The following is a 27018-nucleotide window of genomic DNA, read 5'->3' as shown; positions in this document are numbered from 1 at the left end:
ATGGCCTTTTCTGGCCTCAGACACTTACTAGCTGTCTGGGCAAGTCACTTAACCCTATTTTCCTCAGTTTTCTCATCTATAAAATGAGCTGGAAAAGGAAATGGCAAATCACTGCAGTATCTTTGCCAAGAAAACCCCAAATGGGTCATGAAGAGTTGGACATAACTGAAACAACTGAACAAAAACGCTTTTTTTTCCCCCTCTCCCCTTTTTAGGATAAACTTTCTTAAGAACAACACTACAAGGGGCAGCTGGGTGTCGCAGTAGATAGAGCACCCACCCTGGATTCAGGAGGACCTGAGTTCAAATCCAGCCTCAGACACGTAACACTTACTTTGCTGTGTGACCCTGGGCAAGTCACGTAACCCCATTGCCTAGCCAAAAAACAAACAAACAAACAAACAACAACAACAACAAAAAGAACAACACTACAAAAAAAAACCATTGAATTCTGTGTAATTACAATGACTCAGCTTGACTTTGAAAAAGAGATGGAAAAAATTTATCTCCCTCCCCTATCTGCAGAGGTGGGGGACTATGGGTATGAAACACTGCATGTATCATTAGACTCAGCTAATAATGTATTGACTAGTTTTACTGAGTTGCTTTTTTCCCCCTCTTTGTTTCCTTTTAGTTTTTGTTAAAACCTATGACTTTCTAGATAAAGGAGAGATATTTTCAGAAAAAAAGTGATGTAAATGTTTTTAATTTAAGTAAAAAAAAAAATAAGAATGTAACGTCCTTAAGAACAGGAATGGGACTTTTTTATTTTTGGTTTTATAAATACCAGAGCCTAGCATAATGCTTGGCACGCTACTCTGGGATGGGCCTGACTCAGTCCATTCCCCTGGTACTTTAGGCTCAATATTGGAACAAAATGAAATGCTTGTAAGTCATTCAATAATGAAGAAAAAGAGATTTACTTAGGCATGGCCGTAGGAGGAATATTCAGCAGGGATTGGCATTGCAGACACCTCCAGCTGATTCATCTAAGCAAAGTGCCCTTGCCCAAATGACCCGTCATGGTCCAAACCAGTGAAGCATCAGAATGCCCCTGCTGCTTCTCAGGCTTGCTTTGTACTCAGTTGACCAAGAAGGGATGTCAATAGCCTGAACCAACCAATATTCAAATGGCTTCAATACCTGTTAAATGAAAACTAGCCTAATTTGAGTGGTGGGAAGGTTAGCCTATTGCTCTTACCACATACATAGTAGGAATTTAATAAATGCTGGTTTACTGATTAATTGAATTTAGACCTAAAAGGTCGTGTATCCCTTTGCACGTAGGTTAAATGGAGCCTTTCTATTGTCAGCTGCCATAGCTCAAGTGATCTGAAGAGAGAATTTCTACCCTAAAAATATGGCTATGTATTAATCTTTTCCAGGGCCAATCACACCTACACAGATCCAGCTGTTTTTATCCAATGAAGAATGAATGTCTTCTGTCTAAATGATAGCTACAGGTTAACACAAGATTATAGGTTCAATGAGACCTTTCGGCAAAACACATCTTCTTGTCCCCTTCAAAAATGACCTGTGTCCCTTTAGAAAGAACTGGATATTCAGTAACTATTTAAAAATGAACAGAAAGGAAGTCAGTTTGAAAGTTAGATTTTGCCATATTTCACCCCTACACTACACTCCATCATTATCCACACAAAGTTTGACCTGCTCTACATTGTGTGACTGTAAGCGTGATTTAATTTTCTGCCTTGCAACAAATCTCCCATTCATTTGGTTTTTGCTCACCATATGATTGGCAGAACCACTTCTGAAGTGGGTGCTCAGTGATTCAAGCCCCTAGCTCTGCTTGAAAACTGATATTTCCTTCTCCTAATGAGCACCACCAGTCCCTCTTGAAAGATTTTTCTTCTTTTCTTTCTCTTTTTTTTTTTTGAGGGGTGTGGGGGGAGGGTGTTTCTCTTTCACATATGGCCTGGACCACTCATTTTGCTGAGAGCGTTTTATTTGCTAAGTCAAACCAGAGAAGATGGGCTGAGGCCAAAACTTTCACACAAAACACAGAGCTGGATCACTCTAGCTAGAAGTTCTTAATGTTTGAATTAATCTGGGCCCCCATTTAAAGTGCAAAGAGGATGTACAAAACTCAAGCTTCGCCTAGTGTTCTATGTTTGACACAAATACACACACACACACACACATACATACACACACACTATATTCCTAGTTGAAGATTTGCTCAGATCCCTGCAGCACTCCTATAGGACAAAAAAAAATCTACTCAATTTTTTGGATAATATCTCTTTGGTCACACTTAGAAGAAGATGAATCTGGGGACTGTGATACCAGTAGGACTGACTTTGGAAGTGGCTTAGAGATTCCCAGTACTTTTTGGAGATGTGGGATAGAATAGAATATGGAGAGAAGGGGGGAAGGAAAAAGACATAGTACTTTTCTTCTTACTATCGAAACTCTGGAAACCATCCAAGCCCATAGAGCCTTGACACATTTGGAACTGAGAATAGATGAGTACACTGGTGCTTGGTTATCTTAAAAATTCAACATCACCTTGCTTGTCCTGCACTTTCTTCTAGAGAAGGGATATGTGCTATATGGAAATCTATTTGCTCATAATTATGAAATGACTGTTGATGAATATTATTTTGGATTTTTAATAGAATTTAATAGAATTTTTAATAGAATTTGGCCCTTTAAAAAAAAAAAGAACTTGCAAAGTCACTGAAAAGCTTCTGTTCCAGGAGCTTGATTGGAATAATCTGAAACAGACTGACATCACTGAGACCCAGGCCAAAACCCAGAGCAGAGACTCATTGCAGGGAGAAGTTCAAAGGCGCAGCCTGCCTGCTCTATTCCCTTGGCCATTTCCAGCGCAGCCCCTCACTTTCCTTCCAGACTATTACAATAGACTTCTAAAACATATTTCTACCTCCACTCTCTGCCCTGCTAGAAATTCATCCTTCCATGATCAGTGTAAGTGGCAGAGAGGCAGATTTCTGCTCTATATAAGGAAAAACTCCCTAATAATTAGAGCTCTCTAAATGAGTAATGGGTTACACCAAGAGGTAATAGATTCCTCCTCCCTGGGAGGTCTTCAAGAAAAGGCTAAGGTGACCCCTCAGGAGATGCATTGTAGAGGGCATTCTTGTTCAGGTACAGGTTGCACTAGATGCCTTCTGCAGTGATTCTGTTGACAGATTATAAACTCATAGACTTGGTTATGTTGCTTCTTTAGTCAGAATTTGTCAGTGGCTCCCTATGTGGCCTAGTGGAGAAAGTTCTAACCTGGCATTCAAAGGCTTTTATAATTTGTCACCATCCTACCAAACACCTCATTGTACTAGAGAGCAAGACAGAGAGAGAGAGAGAGAGAGAGAGAGAGAGAGAGAGAGAGAGAGAGAGAGAGAGAGAGAGAAAGAGAGAGAAGAGAGAGAGAGGAGAGAGGAGACAGAGAGAGAGAGAGAGAGGAGAGAGGGAGCTTTCTAAACACACACCAACATCTCCTATTCCATACCTTTGCTTCCACTGTTCTGAGTGCCAAGAACGCCCCCCTCTCCCTCTTTTCCTGTTGAGTTTCTATCCATGTTTCCAAGTCCAACTCAAGTACCACCTCTCTATGAAGATTTCCTTGATTCTCCCAATCGGTATTACAGAATCTTAAAATTTTTAAACTGGAAGGTATCCCAGAAGACATCTTGTCCATCCAAACCTAAACAGGAAATGCCTCAAAAATATCCCTGACAAGACATCATCCAGACTTTGCTTGAAGAACTCTGGCGGGGGAGAACCTACTGTCTCATCTACATGCTTCTCAATTCAGCCCAAGATGAAATTGTCATGAAACATGGTCCCTAGCCCTCCTTGCTTCCCTTTGTATGCCATCTATTCCTTCATCTAAGTCATGACTTGTCCTCAACAAAACCACACTGGCTCTTAATGATCACCAGCTCCTTTTCTAAAGGCCCCTTTTGACTTTTAGATGACTTTAATTTAGGGGTTCTTAACTGGGGATCCATGGACCCTAAGGGATCTGTGGATAAATTTCAAGGGGTCTGTGAAATTATTTTTTAAAAATATGTCGATGACTATATTTCAATGTAATTGGTTCCTTTGTAATCCTATATATTTTATTTTATGCATTTAAAATCATTATTCTAGGAGTCAAGATGGTGGAGGACATGCAGCAACACAGCTGAACTCTCTCAAAATTCTCCAAACAACTTTAAATAACTCCTCCAATCAAATTTTGGAGTGGCAGAAGCAACAAAAGGTGAGAGGGAGACATTTTTCCAGCCTAAGACAATTTAGGAGGTTGACAGGAAGGGTCTTCTGGGGAGGGAGCCAGCCCAGAACACAGATGAAGACAGCACCAGCAGTGGGCCTTGAAGGCACCAGCAGCTACAGAGCTCCCCTCCCAGAGATAGTAAGGCGGTCAGACAACTGGTCAGAAAGAGATTACAGCGGACTGATCCTTTGCTGGCCCTGGATACATCTGGTGATGATTGGCAATTCTATTGCCCATACATAGGTCCCAGTTCCAAGGTGGAGAGGAATACTAGAGCTTGTGGTTACAGGAAAGCAGGGGTCCTGAACATAGTTCCAGGGCCCAGAGGAGTGCTAGTGTTTTTAGCTTCCGAGGAGCAGGAGCCCTTCCTGGGTAAAGACCAGAATGCAGACCAAAAGAGCAGTGACTACACCTCTCCCCAGATCGCACCACTTTGGAAGCGCCAAAAACTTGCAGACCCCAAAACTGACTCTGAAAATAGCATGAAAAAGCCTGAAATTTGGGACAATGCTTCCCTACTCCCAGATCAGCAGAACCCAATTCAATTTAATTTAATTTTTAATAATAAGGAACTTAATGTTCCTTAAAACTTTTAAAATTCATTTTGAACCTAAATACAAAAAGAAAAAAAAAGCATTTCCATGTACACAGCACAACACAAAAAGAGGATTCAATATGAAAGTGTGAATCTCCATTTCACACTGTATACTTTAAAAAAGCACTATTATAAGTAGTTCACATAGTTTTCAAAACTACCCTGCTTTTCTGTGCTTCCATCCGAGTTTTCTTTTGTTCTCTGCTGTGCATTTTTTAAAATTTTTTTCTCCCTCCCTTCCCACCCCACACTAGAGAAGGCCACCATTTGACAGAGATATGTGTCTATGCGTGTGTATACACACACATACATATACACACATATATCTGTATACATACATATACACACATATATGTAAAACCATGCCATACTTCTATTTATCAGTTCTTTCTCTGGACGTAGATAGTATCTTCATAGGTCTTTTGCAGTTGATTTGAGTGTTTATAATATTTAAAATAACTTAGTCATTCACAGTTGTTCTTCAAACAATATTGCTGTTACTGTATACAATGTTCTTTTAGTTCTGTTCATTTCACTCTTCATTATTTCATTAAAGTCTTTCCATGTTTTTCTAAAATCAACCAGCTCATCATTTCTTTTTTTAAAATTTTTTAAAATTAATTCAATTATTTTTAGTTTTCAACATTCACTTACACAAGATTTTGAGTTCCAAATTTTCTCCCCATCTCAACCCTCCCCTCACCCCAAGATGGTATGTATTCTGAATACCCCTAATCTGCCCTCTCTTCTGTCTCTCCACCCCTTCTCTTATCCCTTTCCCCTTCAATTTTTCTGTAGGGCAGGATAGATGTCTATACCCCATTTCCTGTATATCTTATTTCCCAGTTACATGTGAAAACAAATTTTTTTTTTAATTTTTGTTTTTTAAAATTTTGGGTTCCAAATTTTCTCCCTTCCTCCCTCCCCACCCACCCTCACTGAGAAGGCAAGCAACTGGATACAGGTTATACATATGTATTCATGGAAAACACTTCCATAATGTGATGAAAAACTAAGTATATTTCCCTTCATCCTATCCTGCCCCCCATTTATTCTATTCTCTCTTTTGACCCTATCCCTCCTTAGAAGTGTTTGCTTCTGATTACCCCCTCTCCCAATCTGCCCTCCCCTCTAATCATCCTCCTGCTCTCTTGTCCCCTTCCCCCCTTATTTTCTGTAGGGTAAGATAGATTTCCGTACCCAGTTGAGTGTGTATATTATTCTCTCCTTAAGCCGAAGCCACAGCTCATCATTTCATAGCATAGCAGTATTCCATCACAATCATATACCACAACTTGTTTAACTATTCCCCAGTTGATGGGCATCCCTTCAATTTCCCAGAATCCAATTTTAATATAAAGGTCAAAATTAAGAAATAGGCCAGAAAAATGAGCAAACAACAAAAAAGGACTCGATTATATAAAGCTACTTTAGTGGCAGGGAAGACTAAGACACAAACTCAGCCTCAAAGGAAAATGCTGATTGGACCCAAGCCTACAAGAATTCCTGGAACAATTAAAGAAAGAGATGAGAATGGTAGAGGAAAAGAAATGAGAGTGTTGGAAGAAAATTATGAAGAGAATTAACAGCTTGCTAAAAAAGGTAGAAAAAATATTGAAGAAAATAACACCTTAAAAATAGAATTGATGAAAAGAGGCACAAAAATTCACTGATGAAAAGAAGTCGCTAAAAAGTAGAACTAGCCAAATGGAAAAAAGAAGTACAAAAGCTTGCTGAAGAAAAAATTCCTAAAAAGTTAGAATTGGGCAAGTGGAAACTGACTCCATGAATCATCAAGAAACAATATAACAAAGTCAAAAGAACAAAGAAAAAAAAAAGAAAATGTGAAGTATCACTGATCTGGAAAATAGATCAAGGAGAGATCATTTAAGAATTATTGGACTACTTGAAAGCCATGATCAAAAAAAAGAGCCTAGACATCATATTTTGTGAAATGGAAAAGAAAAGCTTTCCTGATATTTTAGATACAAAGAGTAAGATAAAAATTGAAAGAATCCATTAATCACCTCCTGATAGAGATCCCAAAGTGAAAACTTCCAGGAATATTATAGCCAAATTCCAGAGCTCCCAAATCAAGGAGAAAAAATTGCAAGCAGCCAGAAAGAAACAATTCACAGTCAGGATCACACAAGTTTAGCAGCTTCCACATTAAAGGAATGGAGGGCTTGAAATATGATAGTCCAGAAGGTAAAGGAGGTAAGATTACAACTAAGAATCACTTACCCAGCAAAACTGATTATAATCCTTCGGGGGGGGGGGGAATGGCTTTTTATTGAAATAGAGGACTTTCAAGCATTCCTAATAAAAAGACTAGAGCTGAATAGAAAATTGGACATTCAAATACAAGACCCAAGAGAAGCATAAAGAAGTAAACATGAAAGAGCAATCATTAGGGACTTAATAATGTTAAACTCCCTTTGTTCCTCTATAGGAAGATGATACACGTAACTTCTAAGAACTTTATCATCATCAGGATAGTTAGGAGGAGTCTACATACACAAAGGGGGTAAATGTGAGTCAATTATGTTGGGATAATTGCCAAAAAAAAAAAAAGGAGGGGGTGAGAAAAATGGATGCACTGGGAGAAGGCAAAAGGGAGAGGTAGAATGGGGGAAATCTCACAAAAAAGAGGCACACAAGGAAGAGCTTTTATACTGGAGAGGAAATTTGAGGGGGGGAGCACTGTGCAATACTTGAACCTTACTCTCATCTGAATTGGTTCAAAGAGGGAAGAATATGCATGCACATTTAGGTAGGTACAGAAATCTATCTTACCTAGTAGGGAAATAGGAGAGGAAGAGGATAAGAGAGATGGGAGAGGATGATAAAAGGGAGGGCAGATTCAAGGAGGCAGTAGTCATAAGCAAAACAGACTTTTTAGGAAGGACAGGATGAAAATAGAGAAGAATAAGCATAAGAAAATCAGATGGGAAATATGCAGTTAGTAATCATAATTGTGAATGTGAATGGGATGAACTTACCCATAAAATAAAAGTGGATAGCAGAATAGATTAGAAACCAACCAACAATATGTTGTTTATAAGAGACACACTTGAAACAGAAAGATACACACAGAGTTCAAATAAAGAGCTGGAGCAAAACATAATATGTTTTAGCTAAAGTAAAAGAAAACAGTAAAGGTACAATGAGTTCAGACAGACAAATCAAAAGCAAAAATGTTGCTCAGAAGTTTTCAGTCATGTCTTCATGACCATTTGGGGCTTTCTTGGCAGAGATACTGGAGTGGTTTGCCATTTCCTTCCCTAGCTCATTTTACAGATGAGGAAACTGAGTCAAACAGGGTTAAGTATCTTGCCCAGGGTCACATAGCTAGCAAATGTTTGAGGCCAAATTTGAACTCAGGTCTTCCTGACTCTAGGTGCAGTACTCTATCCACTGTGCAACCTAGCTGCCCTAAAGCAAAATTAGGCCTAATTAAAAGGGATAATCAGAAAAACTACACTTTGCTAAAAATGTACCATAGACAATGAAGTAATATCAACAATTTTTACAGAAAGTTTCTCTGATAAAGGCCTCATTTCTCAAATATATAGAGAACTGAGTAATTTATAAAAAATAAGAGCCATTCCAATTGATAAATGATCAAAGGAGATCATGCTAGGTGGCACAGTGGATAAAGTGTTGGGCCTGGAGTCAAGAAGACTCATCTTCCTAATTTCAAGTCTGGCCTCAGACACTAACTAGCTGTTTGACCTCGGGCAAGTCGTCTCTGCCAAGAAAACCCAAATGGAGTCAGACACAAACGAAACACAAATGTTATCAGAACAATGACAACAAAGAATATGAACAGGCAGTTCTCAGAAGAAGAAATCAATACTATCTATAGTCACATGAAAAAATGTTCTAAGTCACTTTTGATTAGAGAAATGCAAATTAAAACAGCTCTAATGTACCACCTCACACCTATCAGAAGTGATAAATCTAGAACAGGTAGGTGGCGCAGTGGATAGAGCACTGGCCTGGAGTCAGGAGGACCTAAAATCTGGCCTCAGATACATAACACTCACTAACTATGTGACTCTGGGCAAGTCACTTAACCTCAATTGCCTCACCAAAAAAAAAAAAAAGTGATAAATCCTAGAGGTGATGAGGAAAAATAGGTGAGCTAATGAATTGTTGGCAGAGTAGTGAACTGTTCCAGCCATTCTGGAGAACAATTTGTAACTATAGCCAAAGAGCTATAAAGCTATGTATACCCTTTGACCCCTACTAATAGGTCTGTATCTCAAAGAGATCAAAGAAAATGGAAAAGGACCCATAAGTAGAAAAATATTTGTAGCAGCAATTTTTGCGGTGGAAAATTGAGGGGATGCCCATCAACTGGGGAATGGCTGAACAAATTGTGCTATATGATTGTGATGGAATACTATTGTGCTATAAGAAATTATAAGCAAGATGGTTTCAGAAAAAACTGGAAAAATATAAACTGATGCAAAGCAAAGTAAGCAGAACCAGGATATCATTGTACACAGTAATAGCAATATTGCAAAGATGACTAACTGTAAAAGACTGAGCTACTCTGATCAATGCAATGGTCTGAGACAATTCCAAAGTACTCAAGATGAAAAATGCTATTTGTCTCCAGAGAGAGAACTGTTGAACTCTTAGTGAAAACTGAAGTAAAAATTTCTCACTTTCTTTATTTTTCTTGGTTTTTTGTAACATGGTTAATATGAAAATATCTTTTGCATGATTTCACATGTATAGTTGCTATCATTTTGCTTGCCTTCTCAATGAGTGGGAGAGGGGTGGGAGGGAGAGATAGAATTTGGAACGCTAAAGAAAAAATAATAATTTGTAAAATGTTATTATTCTGAGAAGGGGGTTCTTAGACTTCCCCAAACTGCCAGAGAGGTCCAAGACACAAAAGGTATCCAAGAAATGTTAAGAATTAATTGTGAATCTGTCTCTAACTTCCAACCAGTTCTCCTAGTCTACCTTATGGGATCAGATCAAGTCTAATCTCCTTCCTAAGAATAGTCCTTGAAGTACTTAAAAGATAGCTATCCTGTTCCCTCTTAAGTCTTCTCCATTCTAAGCATCCCCAGTTCTATCAACTCATCCTTCTAGAGTATGGTCTCTAATTCCTCAATTCTTCTGGCTATCCTCCTTTGGATACTTTTCTGCTAGTCAACATTCCTCCTAAAGTTTGCCTTCCAGAACTGAATACAGTGTTCCATATGTGACCTACTCATGGCACATTACTTCTTTCAGCCCCATACTTTTCACTGCAGACTAAAGTAGAGTTGACTTTTGGCTACCATGTCATTTTAGATTCATGTTAAGCTTATGCTCTACTAAAAAAAAAAACCCAAACTTTTCCCCATATTAACTATAAACTGGCTCCTTGTACTTACGCAGTTGATTTTTGAAACCCAAGCAAAAACTTGCATTTATTCTTATTGAACTTACTCTTATTAGGTGCAATTTATCATTCTAGAATCCTGATTCTATCATCTGATATGTCATCTAGCCCTCCCAGATTCCTTATATATACAAATTTAATGATGGTGATATCTATTCCTTCCTCCCAGTCATGACCTGTTCTTCACAAAGGCACATGAGTTCTTAATAATCACCAGTTCCTTTTCTAAATCCTTAAACTCATCAGCCCCTAGTTTGGAGAGTCATAGTTTGAAGGCTCCATATTCCTGTCCTTTTTTAAAATTGGGACACTTGCCTGTCTGTAGTCTTGTGGCATATCTCCTATTCACCACATCTTTTTTTAAAGGTTTCACACAACAGTTCATCAATCATACTCACAAGTTCTTTCGATATCCTTCTCAATCTGATGATCATTCTCCTTGGTACAAAAAACAGTGGGAAAAAAGAAATAGGTAATATCACAGAGTTGTTCCTCCACTCCTTTGACTTTCTTGAGTAGGAGAATCAGTTTCCATTTTGTACGCGTATGGCTATTGTTGCTACTGGCAGAAGCACCCACAAAACACATTTAGACTCATTGAATCAGAGTTTGAAAGGGTTTTGGAGGGTTATCTAGTCACCTCATTGTAGCACATGGGGGAACACCCTCCCCAATTCACAGAGTAAATCCCCTAGACCAGGCTAATCCAGGTTCAAGGTACTCTGTGGTCCATATCCACTCAAAAACATAGCTCACAATTCTCCGAAAATGTATAGCTTGTATTAGTTAGCCAGAGAATACAATTAAAAACAAAGGTATTATTTAAATGTCATTAAAAGAAAAGTAACTAGAAAAGCCTTTTCTCACTCTCCCACAAATACACACCATCAATGGGAAGGATAGACACATATAGGAAGCATGTGTGGTAGAAACTTACTCATGGAAATAGACATGCATAGAGAACCCATATGGCTATAGTTCATGTGAAGGTGGGAAACACATAAAAAGAACATGTGGCCAGGGCAAATGTATAAGAGGACAACTCACAACTCCAGCAAAAGTCTTCCTTCGGGCACAGGGAAGAACATCACTGTTTTCCTTAAGAATTAGCCTATTAGGAGGCAGCTAGGTGGTACAGTGGATAAAGCACCGGCCCACGAGGACCTGAGTTCAAATCTGGCCTCAGACCAAACACTTGATACTTACTAGCTGTGTGAGCCTAGGCAAGTCCCTTAACTCCAATTGCCAAAAAAAAAAAAAATCAGCCTGTTAAATCAGGGAAAGACAAAACACAGAAAGAAAATTATAGACCACCATTTTTAAAAAATTTGTTTTATTTTTAATTTATGGAATAAAATAAGCATATCTATAACATAGTATAATAATTTTTAAAAAGATGATTCTACATGAAATTGCAAATCTATTATGTACAACTTGCTATTCCTTTTAAATATATAATAAAGTTATCAGGTAAATTTCTTGTTTTTCTTTTGTTTTCTATTCACCCAGACGTATGGCACAGAAACCAAGCTCAGCACAGAGGCAAGGTTTATGTCTCTTCTACCTAGCCATATTTCTGGATTTCTGTGTATATAGGGGAAGGAAAGGGAAAGAATAAGTATTTATATAATGCCTTCTAGGGCAGCACAAATATTAGGAAGACCTAAATTCAAATCTGATCACAGACACTTACTAGCTCTGTGACCCTAAGCAAGTCACTTACCTCTGGTTGCCTCAGTTTCCTCATTTGTAAAATAGGGAAAATAATAGCACCTACTTGCAGGATTGTTGTGAGGACCAAGTGATAAAACAATTATAAAACACTTAGCACACTGCCTGGCACATAGTGAGTACTATATAAATGCTGGCTATTTAAAAAAATTTTATTACTTATGTGTCAGGTTCTGTGGTAAGCATTTTACAATATTATCTCATTCGATATTCAACACAACACAAAGTAGGTGCTATTATTATCACCACTTTACCTGTGTAACCATGGTTGGCCATGCTAAATGATAAAGAGGCCAGGAAGCTCCACCTATCAACAGGAGGGGGGAAAATGAAGCAGTTATGTTAGCACAATCAAAAGAATCAAGACAATTGTTCTAGAAAGCCAGATCGCACGCAGCAGCTGCTGCTAGTAACCTTAATAAGGGCAGTGGCCTCTTTTTCTGCACAAACAAAAGTGGCTTTGGAATGATATGTTGTTATAGGCTGGTCCTTCATACTGTGGTTATGGAGCAGTCTGGGAAAGAAGGAGGCAGAGGGAACCAGGGAAAACCTCTGGGACACAGCAATGCATCTTCAAGGGTCCGCTTTCCCCCTATTTCCTTGTGTTGTGTGCTTTCCTTGAGAAACTTGTATCTCAGGCTTTGGCAAACTGTCTGAAGTCTTGGGCATAAATAATACAAAGTATTTGTTAAATTGAATTGAATTGAGTCAGGTTAATGATTGGTCTGAGTCAACAAAACTTGGCAATAACCTGTCCCAATTCTCTCGGGTGTAATTTTGTGGGAGGTTTCAGGACCCCTATGTGTTAGTTGGCCATTCAACTTACAGTAGACACTTTTAAGAACCAACATATGGGTCCCATTTACTGTTGGCTATTACCCTCATATAAGTGCCTTCTGCAAATCCCTGGGTTTCCCCAGGGGTGTGCTGGCACTGAGAATCTGAGATGGGTTTGCAGAATGATGTTCTGAGAGAATGAAAGCTTTCCCAGAGAGTGGGTATGACCTAGAGTTTCATGTGTCCCGCCCAGGGTCAGGGGCTTCATTAAGGGGCCCAAGATCCTGCTGACTTATCTTTGCTCCCTGGAAAGGAGCATTCTATTGTTGGTCCCCACTGTTAGAAACCCAAGCTTCTCTGTTGCAGTCAGCTCTCTGAGGAGAGAGGATTGCCTTGGTAAAGGTATTTCAAGTATGCAGAAATAGAAAGCTGGTTATTTGTATTTCCTTCAGGGGTGGGGAACCTGAGGCCTCAAGGCCGCACGTGGCCTTCTAGGTCTTTGGGTGCGGCCTTTTGAGTGAGTCCAAGTTTTACAGAGCAAATCCTTTTATAAAAGGCATTTGCTCTGCAAAGTTTGGATTCAGTCAAAGGGCTATACTTGAGGACCTAGAGGGCCTTATATGGCCTCTAGGCCACAGGCTCTCCACCCCTGCCTCTGGTGATAATGTAAACCCAGTTCTGACTACAGTGGTTCTTTAATCCTAGACCTAGCCTTCTTAATCTTTTCTGTGTCATGGATCACTTTGGCAGTCTAGGGTAGCCTATGGCCCCTTCTCACGATACAGATGGGTCCCTATTAGTGAGAATCACTGGTTGCATTATTCTAACTCACACTGCATATTTCTACTGGGCTAGAACCAATTACCATATTTTATACAACTATAAGTTTAAATAGTATGAATTTGCACACATGTGATCTCTTCATGGGAGTCATTATTTGTAGTAATTGGAACCTAATGTTTTAAAATAATTGAAGGAAATGTTAAAATAAATATATGTATATATATAAATTTATATATTTATATATAACAGTTTATATATAATGTATGTATGTGTATTCACCCATGCACATATATTCCCATATAAATTCATGGATTCCTTGAAATCTATTCACGGACCCCAGGTTTAGAACTCCTCTCCCAGGCAGACAAGATTAATGGAACTCCCCTAATTTATTTTCCCAATGAGATACAAACACAGGGCATATTCTCTAGGCGTCTGGCCAAGCCAAACAAACCTTCAGAGAGAAACAAAAGAACTGCCACTCCGAGGGTTAAGACTCATGACTCCCTGACCCTCCCAGGGACTGTGTTGAGGTTGAAACTATTGCCTACTCTCACTCAAGCACACACTGAAGTCTGCAGAGCATCTGGATAGAATTCCACTTGGCCAGTGTCTCAGCAGTAGCCTCTTGCTGCCAGGTCTCTAGGTAGTCATTCCACATGTAATTATTGCCCACTTTGAGTATGATTTCCCATAGGTCTATTTACCAGCTGACAAGTGTCTTTGCATCTGAGTTCTACTGCCTATCTTCCACCAGGATGCACCAGCCAGACATCTTCACTTGCTGTAGTGCTCTATGGTGTCATGGTGCATGGGTGATGTTGGGGTTGGGGTCTGGTATGAGTGGAACCACCAACAGGTCAGCATGCTGCAGTGAGTGAGGCTTAGCTCAGAGACTCTTACCTGAGGCAGCAGTGCAATGTGAGATCTCACTAATACTTGAGAACAAACAGGAAGAAACTTACTGGCAACGTGTGGTTGTTGTTTAGTCCTTTTTCAGTTGCGTTTAACTCTCCATGACCCCTTTTGGGGTCAGAGATACTATAGTGATTTGCCATTTCCTTCTCCAGCTTATTTTACAAATGAGGAAACTGAGGCAAACAGGGTTAAGTGACTTGCCATGGGTCACAGAGCTAGCATCTGAGGCCAGATTTGAGCTCACAAAGAAATCTTCCTGATTCCAGGCCCAGCACGCTATCCACTCTATCCACTAGCAATGTACCCTGGTCTAAAAGGATATGCTGTTTCCTAACTGGGCTCTGCTACTTACGACGGGAGAGGCAAAGTGATGTGTGCATTGGATAACACATTGGCCCTAGCATTAAGAGCCTCAGATTCCTCATCTTCATTCCTCTTGGCGCTCCGCTCCTAACTCTAGATTTTCTTCACCATAGCCCCACATAGGTACCATTCTGCTTTCCCTTCCTTTTCAGCTTGCATTTATGTGTTATCTTCCTCCATTAGAATTTAAGCTCTCTGAGGGCAGGGACTATCTTTCATTCCATTTGTGTCTCCAGTGCTTAGCACAATGTCTGGCACAAAGTAAGCATTTAAATGATTGTTGACTTACAAAAGAGGGACAATGACATTTGCGCTACCTCCTTCATGCTCTTGTTATGAGGAAAGTACTTTTCACTCCTTAAAGTACTCTGTAAATAGGAGTTATTATTATCATTCCCATGACCAAGTTGTTTATTCTCTCTGTGACTTATTTTAGTCATCTATAAAATAAGAGGTTGGGATTAGCATTAGATCTCTATGACCCTATGACCATATCATCCTATGATCCTATATTCTCAACTAAACTGGGATGAGGATTAGCAAGACATAGGCCCAAGGCTCCCCCTGAGATATTTAGCACTGACATTTCTGCATGTAGCATTGTTACTCATGATCCATCCATGTAGACCACCAACATGTAATTAACATGTCACTGTTGCTGAATTCATAGCTGGCTATGGGCCTGATATATAAAAGGAAGAATATTGATCATACCACATACTAAGCAATCACAGAGGATAAATTATTGCTCCAATTGTGTTATGGGGAAACGCTCCACAAAAATGGTCATTCAAAACATGAATAAATAAATAAAATCTCTTGGCAAAAATGAATGAAAATAAATTTAAAAGCATCTATTAAGTACTTACTAAGTACAAAGCACTACAATGTTACAGTCGCCATGTTTGACTTGGCATCCTATCTGAGGATAGGATAGTTTAAGGGCCGTTGGATCTTACTGAAGTAGTATAGAAGAAAGACTGTCAGCTTCGAGGTCAGAAGATCTGGATTCAAATTCCAACCCTGATGCTTCCTATCTGTGTGATTTGGGCAAGTCAAGTCACTTCATTCCCATGGACATATAAAATAAGACATGTTGGATTAGATGGTTTCTGAAGTCCCTTCCAAACAGATCTAAGACTACAGTCTTTTGAAACTCATTGTGAAGATACTTGTCCCTCCCCTAACCCCTAAGACAAAGAGGCTAAACAAGTGAGCAACATTGAGCATATATCTGATACAAAGGTGAAGGCTCTAAGCCATATGCCTTCTAGAATGTTGAATTTTCCCAGGGCCCTGTCGCTTGTGTAAACAGCATAGTTTTTGGCAAATTCACTCACTAGCCCAGGCCTGTTGTAGGTTTGAGGTATAACAAAGACATTATGTAATATTTTGGTTGAGTGATTGGTTGGCTCATTCTACTCGTCTGTTTGTTTGAGAATGGCACACTGTGGTCAACAAATAGTGTACATCCAATAGCTTGTATAGCCTCTGCTGAAATCTGACCTCTGTCTGAAGCAGTCTGTGTCAAAGCCTATTCATTCTGTCTGACAGAGTGTTGGGTTTTTGTGGCTTTGTTGATACACCAGGGAATGAGACCAAGTGACTCATTCTGGAGAAATTGCATATGACCTCCATGACAGCTCTGAACCTTCAGGAGGATAGCAACTCAGACAATCACAAAGTTAGGGAGACTCCCCCAAATCACCTAGCCCAACCCATATCAGACAAAAATCTCTCCTATAACATTTCCAGAAAGTCATCCTCCAGCTTTTGCCGAGGACCTCCAAAGAAGGGGAATCCACCACTTCCTGGGGCAGGCCATTTCATATAGCTCTAATGATTATGAAGTTTGTCTTTCAACCAAGTCTAAATCTGCCTCCATTACACTTCTACCCATTGATTCTAGATCTACTGTTTCATGCCAGGAGATCCTGATTCAGCTCACTCTCTGTCTTGGTGTCTTCCTCAACTTTTTGCTTTCAGTAGACGAATCTTGCCAATTCTTCCTCCACCATGTATTTTGCATCTGTTCACTCCTCTCTCTTCACGTGCATCCCATCCTGGTTCAGACCCTCATCAGCCTTTCCTGATCTATCACAAGTATCTCCTAATTGGGTCATCTTGTTTCCAGTCTCTCCTTTAACCAATATGTCAAAACAATCTTCTTCCTCTGCTCCAGAAGCTTCAGTGGCTCCATATTAATCTGGAATAAAATTCCAATTCCTCCATTCAGCATTTTAAAACCTTTGACAATCAGGCTGCAATCTAACATTCCAGGGCTAATTCTCATTAGTCCCACATGACCTCTACATTCCACTCAGACTGACCTCAATACTATTCTCCATGCACAAGATTCCATCAACTGTCCTTGAGCCTTTGCAATGACTGTTCCCCATGTCTAGAATGCTCTCTTTCTTCACTTTAGTATCTCGGAATCCCTGCATCCCTTCCTGCAGGAAGCCTTTGATGATTTGCCCCATTTTTTAGCAATTTCTTTCAAATTCCTTCATATTTGCTTTGAATATATTTTATATTTACTTATTTGTGAACATGTTGTTTCCCTTCAGTAGAATGTAAGCTCCTTGAGGAGCTTTATGCCTAGAAGTACCTAGAACAGTGCACGACACAAACAAGGTACCAAGTAAATGCTTATTGAATTGAATTATTGAATTAAATCATTATGTAACACCCACCCAAGTCCTCCCTTCTCAAGGCTAAATATCATCATTTCTTTTAATCAGCATAGTCTCCAAGACCTCTCACCATCCTGGTTGCCCTCCCAGACTCCTTCCAGCCTACAAGCGTCTTTCCTAAAAATTCTGTATCCAGAACTGAACACAGCATTATATACAGCTATTTGCATAGCTTTTTTTCATGTTGTCTCCTTCATTAGACTGTGAGCTCCCTGAGATTTGGAACTGTCATTTGCTTTTCTTTGTATTCTCAGGGCTTAGCACAGTGCCTCACACATAGTAGGTGCTCACTAAATGTTTCTTGGCTGTCTGTTAGCATTTTGGGAGGTCATCTAAAGCAATTGACTCATTCTGGGGTTTCCATAAGCTGAAAACTTCAAATCTTTTCCCATCCTGCACTTGTACAACTGACACTTTGAACCCAAATATAGAAATTTACATTAATCTCTTCTCAATTTAATTTTTATTGACCTTTCCCATCATGGTAGCCTTTCAGGATTTCTTTGGAGCTTGATTCAAACACCCAACATGTTTGCTTCCCTTTCCATTTTTATACCAGGACAAAAAGTCCATCCCCACATTAAAGTAGGCATGGAACAGAATTCAGATGAGCAAAAAATTAAAAAATTAAAAATAAAAAAACCCAGCCCCAAGGCTTCTGGCAGCATGATTGGTACTCTGGTGCTGCTGACACCCTTGCACAAAGTGTCATCACATTCATCTAATTGAATAATGTTACCTAATGGGCACCTTACTGCTTCAGAATCCTGGCCCAGGAAATGAAAAATTATGATGAGTCAGCAGGAATTTTTCACCATAGCAGAGTAGAATTACCACCAGGAGTACTTAAAAATCCAAAAAAGAGCAAGTCTATAGAAAATAGGTCATGATGAACAACACAAAGGGAGTGAGGGAAGGAGGCCTGACATCCCTCTGCTTCTCCAGGTTCTCCAGGTTTCCTCTGGAACTAAGCCGCCATACAGAGCATTCACATACAGTTTTTATAGACCTGAGGCAGCATATAATTCTAACCTGAACTGAGGAAAGAGTAGACTCCAGTGGCCATGGCGGCACAAGAGTACCAGGCTTCTTTTTAAAGTAAGCGAGATTGGTATGGACAGCTACCATCATTGCTAGCATTATTCTATCCATTATTGAGTAATTTCCTCCCACTTCTCCCTTCCTCTTCCTTCCTTCCTTCCTTCCTTCCTTCCTTCCTTCCTTCCTTCCTTCCTTCCTTCCTTCTTTCCTTCCTTCCTTCCTTTCCTTCCTCCCTCCCTCCCTCTCTCCCCCTTCTTTCTTTCTCTCTCTTTCTCTTTGTTTTTCTTTCTTTCTCTATCTTGCCCAGGATAGAATTGCAGCAGCCATTCATAGACTATATCCCACTATGGATTGGCATGGGAGCTTTGACCAGCTCATTTCTGACGTAGGCCAGTTTAATCTCTCCTTAGGCAGCCTAGTGGTTTCCTGCTCCCAGGGACTCATCATATGGGTACTAGACTTAGTTCAGACACCCAATCAGCCTAACCCACTGAAGCTCAGAACTCTTGAGCCCAGAAGAACCACCAGCTTCAGCAACCCCCAGGAGGAAGGATTAGTCATTGACCACCACACCTAGCTGTTTGGGCTATCTGGGGACAGAGTTCCTGTGGTTATATAAGGTGCCTGTAATTCTGGAAGTTGCTTATGATAGAATGATATTGGTTACGCATAATTGAAAAGAAGTAATGGCATATATTGAAGCTGGAGCATTTTAGAGCTATATGGAAAGCAAAAGGGAAGGAGAGCTCAGAGAGGGAAGGGAAATAAGAAGGTTTTGCCATAAAGTGAAAGATCTGGTATTGAGTAATATCTTGCCCATGTGGATTAGGAAATTGCTTGATATTATTGGCTCTATAGGTAAAAGTTTTTAATGTAGTAATACATTTATTTATTCATTAATTCAACAAATATCCAGCAACTGCCAGCCCTGAGAGGAGCATTGTGCTAGGTGCTAGGTCAGATACAAAGTTTAGATTTACAGTCCTTCCTTTCATGGACCTTACAATTTAGTTGGGGACAAAGACTTAAATATAATTGACTATGATATACAATATTACAGGTATTTTGGAACATTGCAAAATAAAGTGCTATGTAAGCTCCAAGGGGGAAAGTCATTTCAGCAAGAGGCAACCAGGAAAGACTTCCTGGAAGAAGTGTCCTTTCAGCTGGGCTTTAAAGGATAGGTAGGAATTCTATAGGTGAAGAAAAAGAAAGATCCTTACAGGCAGCAGGGTACAGTGCACAGAGCACTGGCTCTGAAGTCAGAGAAACCTGAGTTCAAATCACATTTCTGACATTACCTGTGTGGCCTCAAACAAGTCACTTAACATTCCTGAGCCTTAGATTACTTATCTGAAAGATGAGGGGGTTGGAGTAGGCCTCTGCATTCCTATGACACATAGACAGGAACAGCATAGAGAAAAGAATTGGGGTATGAAATTGTACTTCATGGGGGGGGGCACAAAAGTAGTCTAATTTGGTCCTTGGGGCAGAGACTGAAGCCAGTGAAATGTGAATCACCTGGTGTGGGGAGAGACCAACACAGCTTTGAGGTCCAGCCCCATGACATGAAAGGAAGAGTCAGAAAGTGAGTAATAGGGGAAAATAATGAAAAAAATACTGAAATTTCCTAAACTCCCAGGAGCTCAAGCACAAACAGATAAACCAGCAAAAAAAAAAAAAAGTATTAGTAACAGAGGGGAATAGGATCTCCATATCAGCTAAACAATTCCAGACATCTATGAATAAATATTTTAAGACAAAGGGGAAAAATCAATACCTGATAGGCAGAGGACCCAGTGGATTATGAAGAAATCACTGTGCGCTGTTTCTGAATGGCTTAAGAAGAAACAATCCCAGATAGGTATCTTAGAAGTATTAATACCATAAGGAATACATAACTCAAGAAGGGATAAACAGGGACAACAGCAATGAATCAAAGAATAAAAGTCTAAAACAGAAAGAAATGAAAAAGTTAATGAAGAGAATAAAAGAAAGAAATCCTTTTTAAAAAGGTATAGAAAGTAAATATTTAAAACTAACAAAAAATGAAGGAGAAAAGAGGGAGGAAATTTTGCTTCACTACTTAATTGAGAGGGGGAAAGAGAAGGATTAGATAACTAGATTAGAAGAAAGGGAAAAGGAACTATAAGTTAAGCAAAATTCCAAAACCAAGGTCAAGGATAACAAACAGGAGGGGTCAGGGCTTCAGGATGAAGAGAAGAGAGCCAATGGGAAAGGGGTTGCTTTAAAATAGAGTAAGCTAAACTAACTGAAGAAACACAGTACTATCTTTGTAGAAGAAGAGGGAAATAAGATCCTAATATGGAAAAATACCAATATTAGAGACAAACAGAAGAAAATATAAACTTAACTCTGTAACTTTAAATGTGAATGGACTAAACAATCCAATAAATTAAAAAGAATGACAGATTGAATAAGAACATAAATACCACAATCTGTTGCTTTCAAAAACATGCCTAAGGAAGAAAGATATACATGGAATAAAAATGAGGAGCTGGAATAAAATTTACTACCCATCAGGTAAATCTAAAAAAGCAGAAGTTACAATCACACTATCAGACAACACAAAAACAAACATTGACAAGACAAAATGAGAAAGGAGGAAACTGTATCATGTCATTCAGTCAGTCAATAAACATTTATGAAGCACCTGTTATGTGTGAGGCACTGTGCTGGACACTGGGGACCCAAAAAAAGGCAAAAGGCAGTCCCTACCTTTGAGGATTTCAGGATTCAATGAAGGAGAAAATGTAAACAACTATGTTCACAAAATAGTGTGTTTAGTTCTGGGTACAGAACTTTTATGAAAGACTTTCGTTGGCGGGTAGGAGTCTAGAAGGGCAACAAGGATGGCAAGAGGTCTAGAGACTACTTAAATGGGCATACAAAATACAAACAACTATGTACAAACAGGTTATGTATGTAGGATGCATAGGAAATAATCAACAGAGGGAAAGTCCTAGAATTGAGGGGTTAGGAAAGGCTTCCTATAGAGGGTGGGATTTGAATTAGGACTTGAAGGAAGCTAGGGAAGACTGGAGGCAGACGTGAGGAAACAGAGCATTCCAGGGATGAGGGACAGCTCGTGAAAATGCCCAGAACTGGGAGATAGAATGTTCACAGAACAGCAAAGAGGCCCATGCCACTAAATCAAAGAGTATGTGGAGAAACTGTAAGTATAAGCAAACTGGGAAAAGGGAAGATAAGAAGGAGGGGGTGAGTTACGAAGGGCTTTAAATGCCAGACAAAGAATTTATTGTTTAATCATGGAGATAACTCCTCTTCACTGAGTAGGGGTTGACATGGTCAGAACTGCACTTCGGGAAAAATCACTTTAGCTGTTGAGTAGAGAATGTTGAAAGGAACCACAGATAACAAATATCAGTGTAAACTCGTATGTTCCAAATGCCTTAAAATCTAAATTCATGAAGGAAGAATGAACTAAATTGCAAGAAATAGCCAATAATATAACAGCAGCGGGAGATTTGTGCGTTCTTTCTCCCAGTTTCATGCAAATCTAACAGAAACAGAAACAAAAAGGAAAATATAGAACTGAACATCTCATTCGAGAAACTAGAGCTAAAAGATTTATGGTGTTTTACAAAAATCAACTATGTATTAGGTCACATAGGTATTGCAAGCCATTGTTAAAAGGCAGAAATAGTCAATACATCCTTTCTAGACTATAACACAGTAAAAATAGTAAATAGGTTAGAGAGTATAAACAAAACACACAGACCCAAATGGAGACCTAACAAAGAAATCCTAAATAACAAGTAAGTCAAAGAACAAATTTAAAAATTAGTAATCGTGTAAAAGAAAATTATAATAATAAAATAAGATCAACATTTCTGTGATGTAGCTAAAACAGTTCTCAGAGGAAAAATTATATCCATATAAATATATATATATATATATATATAAAGTAAAAAATAGAGGATTAATGAACAGAATATTCATTTTTCTTAAAATTTGGAAGCCAACAAACAAGCAAACCTAAAATAAGCACAAAAGAGCTGATGTAAAAAATTAGAGGGGAAATAGACACAAAAAAACCTATAGAAATGATCAATAAAACTAAAAGTCGTTTTTTAAAGGCTAATAAAATTGATAAACCTTTAGCCAATCTGATTAAAAAGAGCAGAAAGCCAAATCAACAAAATAGGAAACAAACAAGATGAAATCACGACAAAATCAGAATAAAAAGAATTATCAGGACCTACTATTCATAGTCAGGCACTATCAAAACTGAGAACAGAAAGAAGTAGTGGACTGCTTCTTTTGAAGTTATATATAAAATAAATAAAATAAAATAGCTAGACTAACAGAAGGCCAAATAGAGATCTTAAATAATCTAATCTCAAGAAAGAAAATAAAACCAGCTATAAATTACCAAAATAAAAAACTTCTGGTCCTAATAGGTTCATAGGAAAATTCTATCAAACTTTTAAAAAAATTAATTAGTTCCAATGCTACTATACAAATTATTCTCAAAAATCAAGAAATCACTCTACCAGACTCCCTTTATGAAACAAATATAGTCCTAATACCAAACCAGGGAAGGATATAGCACAAGAGAAAGATAGAGCAATACTATTAATGAATATATATTTAAAAAAATAATTTAAATCCTTTCAGACTACAATAAATCTTTAAGAAATCATTCATCATAATCAATTTGGATGTATATCAAGGATGCAAAGATGGCTCAATATTAAGAAAACAATCAACATAATCATATTAGAAACAAAATATTCAAAACTGATTATATCAATAAATGTGGGAAAAACCTTTGACAAAGTACAACACTTACTTATGCTTACAAAAAAACCTTCAAAGTACAGCCATAGAGGGACCTCTTTTAATAGTATAAAAAGTGTCTATCTGGGTGACGGGAGAAAAAGAAAACAGATACTTGTTCATTGAAAAATATACGTAATTTAATTTTAAAGAGACAGAGATAAATACATAACTTTCCCATTCTGTCTTGGTTTTGAGTAGCCACTCTAAGTGAAACCTGTTCTGCTTCATAAAAGCCAACTTCAGACGAGTCACAGCCTGGGAAGTTTCTCTCTGTCAGCCAAAGCTGGAACTGATGTGAGAGGATCTGAGGCCAGATTCTGCCTCTTCCTTTCACTACCTGAGTGACCTTGGGAAAGTCATTCAACCTCTATAGATCCCAGTCTCCCCTTCCATAAAATAAAAGGATTGGATGACCTCTAAGATGCTCTAAACCTGTGATCTTATATGGATCCACAGCAGAACTACTGCTTAGGCATTCCGAGTTCTATCTTAAGTATTATTATTATTATTATTATTATATTATTATTATTATTATTATTATTTAGAATTTATCCTTCTTGTCTAAAGTGCTATTTAAGGTTTTCTTTGACTCCTTCTGCCTTTCTTGTTCAAGTCAAGTATAAACTTTCTTTAGTTGTAATCTTCCATCTTTCAAAGGCTTTTCAACTGTGGAGGTGACTGCCATTTGTGGCAGTGACTGTAAAATAGAAGGGTGGTTTCTCTGGTTACTCAACACCATTTGAGCATTTGAGTATTTGAGCAAGGTGCTATTACTCCCACAGGCCACAGGGTCCAATTCAGCCCAGTTTTATTATTTCAATGGATTTCAGAGAACTAGACTCCCCAGGATCCAGTTGTCTCCTTGAAATGGATATGGGAGGTAGTGGCGTAAAGAAGATCCAGTTTGTGAAGGAAGAAGGCAGATGACAGGAAGGGAAATATAGGACTGTTTCCCCTATTTCCCCCAAATTTCCACTTTGAATTGAGAGAAATGATCTTCTTTATGCCGCTACCTCCCACATCCATTTCAAGGAGACAACTGGACCCTGGGGAGTCTAGTTCACTGACATCCACTGAAATAATAAAAGTGGGCTGAATTAGGACTAAGGTTTCTCCCCTGTCTGTTTTCCTCATTCAGAAATCAACCTCTTGTAGTTTCTGCTGATTACAGAATTTGACTCCTTCTAAGGGAGGGCCAAGTTCCATTTTGAAAATTTCATCATAATACCCAGAAACTCATGCATATTGAATATTTGGGACTGTCCAACATATGAAGGACATTGATGATAATGAGATTAGATTAACTTTCTCCTCATCATGTTCAAACCCCACTCAACTGGGGAAGCCCATTGTGTTCTACTCAGGTTTGGGGGGTGGGGGTGAGAAAGGGGTAAATCTTTTGTCTAGATTGTCCAAGGCTGGAGATGGTCTGGGTAGAGATAAGTAAGAGTGACATAATTAAAGCCATGCCCCCAGCCCCTGATTAGAATAGACCTACCTCTCATTATAATATTCATTCTCTTATTAATTATTAACCAATCCAAGTTGATTGCTGCCTGTCAGGAACACTCACTCTTCCAAGGGCACATAAGTGTCATGAGGCCCCCATGAGGGGTCTTTAGTTCATGAGAGATGGCCAAATGACCATCCTTTTATCAATTATTTGCTAGCTATAATTAATAAAATGACTAGTTACTCAGAAGGTATATCTCTTGAGCTTTTACATGTCACAATTGTGACCTGGACTGGCCCAAATATTCAATATGCATAAGTTTCTGAGTATTATAATGAAATTTTCAAAATGGAACTTGGCTCTCCTTTAGAAGGAGTCAAATTCTGTCATCAGCAGAAACATGAAATCTCTTGGAAAAGTCTACCTAAGTTTAGCTATGACCACAGAGAGACAGAGTTTGAGTAGCCATGATAATAGGTCATCTGAATCATGCCGTATCCTTAAAGAGAGTCTATGTGCATTATCCTACGCATCTGGTAACAATAAGTGACCTTGGGTAAGTCGCAACTTCTCTGGGACTCAGTTTTCTCATCTGCAAAATAAGGGGATTGAACTAGATCCTTACAGTGCTAAATCCTATGATCTTTCAAAGCTTAGCCCAAGTCCTACCACCTACAACTCTGCCAATCTACAATGACCTCTCTCACCTCTAAATTCCCATAGGATCACCCATTTTGGCAAAAAAAAAAATGTACTTTAAAGGATCATAGATTCAGAACTGGAAGGGACCTTGGAGGTAATATCATCCAGCCTCCATTTTTTATTGATGAAGAACCAAGGCCAGAAGAAGTAAAAGGACTTGACCAAGGTCACACAGATACTGACTAGCAAAATTAGGACTCAAATCTTCTAATTCCAAATCCAATATTCATTCCACCATATGATGCTACTTTTATTAGTGTATATGTGTGTATGTGTATATTATGTATATGTGTGTATATGTGTATGTGTATCTGAATATATACATACAATGAATGTAGCTTGTCTCCCATGGTGCTTCCAAAAATTTCTTTGTTTTTTTGGGCTCTTTGACTCCCATAAGGTTCTCCTACAGTAAGCATTCCTCCTGCCTAACATCTCCAGTCTGTCCATTTCTGGAAATTTCCATGCCCCAGACTTATACAACTGGGATTTCCCCTAACTAATACTTAATGTCTCCCTGCCTGTGACATCAGAGTTAGGAAGCCAGTACCACATACCTGAGCAGAAACCTGTTTCTACTCCCTATAAAACTCATATCCCTCAGCTTCCTTCCCAAACAGCCAAAAAATGAAGGCGATGAAGGATCCATGCATCCTACACAGCAATAAGAAAGAGAAATAGAAAGCCCAGAAGGAAAAACAACACCAGCATTTTCCAAATGCAGGGGCAATCATTCTGAAGAATGGTGCAGATCCTAAGGCTTCCCTCTCTGGTGATTTACCCTGAATTTTCCCATGCCCCTATCATCCCATCCTCTTATCCCTAGATTTCTCATTTTAGGTCTCAGATTTTCCCTTGTATGAATTAAAGCATGTCCAAACGACAGCCTTATTGCTTTAAGCAGTTACTGACCTTTCTGAACCTTTTGTGAGAAACTCCTTCCTCTAAGTCAAGTCAATAAGCACTTACTACTTCTCAGATTCTGTGCAAAGCACTGCATATACCTCCCCCCCCCAAAATGGGGCTTGGAATGTGGACCAAAAACACAGTCCTTGCCCCCAGGGAGTTTACATTCTAATAGGGGAGATGCCATGCAAATATCTATGAAAATACAAGATATATACAGGGTAGATGGAAGGCAGTCTGAAAGGGGAAGGCATTAGCAATTTGGGGGGACCTGGAAAGTCCTCCTGGAATAGGTGGGAAATGAGCTGAGTCTTAAAGGAAGTGAGGGAAACTAAGGGGTAGAGGTGAGGGAACAGAATGTTCCAAGTGTGGGAGACAGCGAGGACAAAGGCACAGAGATGAGAGGTGGAATATTTTTGTCACGGACCTGCAAGTAGCCCAGTGTAGCTGAATCATAGAGTTCATAAAGGAAAAAGAGCGTAAAAAGACTGGAAAGGAGCCAAATCACAGAGTTAACAAATGTTTATTAAGCTCTTACTATGAGCTAGACATGTG

The 27018-nt window shown here is 39.0% G+C and overlaps 1 long non-coding RNA gene across 1 annotated transcript in view; it reads left to right on the top strand.

Moving 5' to 3' along the window:
* Positions 1 to 27018, top strand: part of LOC110196395 (uncharacterized) — a 74231-nt gene that overhangs the window by 19064 nt on the left and 28149 nt on the right. The window contains exon 2 of the long non-coding RNA XR_002321189.2: positions 4138 to 4249. This is a non-coding gene — a long non-coding RNA (uncharacterized LOC110196395). The remainder of the gene's footprint in view (positions 1 to 4137; positions 4250 to 27018) is intronic.

The sequence above is a fragment of the Phascolarctos cinereus genome, unplaced genomic scaffold (genome assembly GCF_003287225.1).
Source record: "Phascolarctos cinereus isolate Bilbo 61053 unplaced genomic scaffold, phaCin_HiC Scaffold_4;HRSCAF=312, whole genome shotgun sequence".
In the NCBI taxonomy this organism is placed as follows: domain Eukaryota; kingdom Metazoa; phylum Chordata; class Mammalia; order Diprotodontia; family Phascolarctidae; genus Phascolarctos; species Phascolarctos cinereus.
Note: the sequence above shows the minus strand (reverse complement) of the source record. Positions and strands in the feature narration are given on the sequence as shown.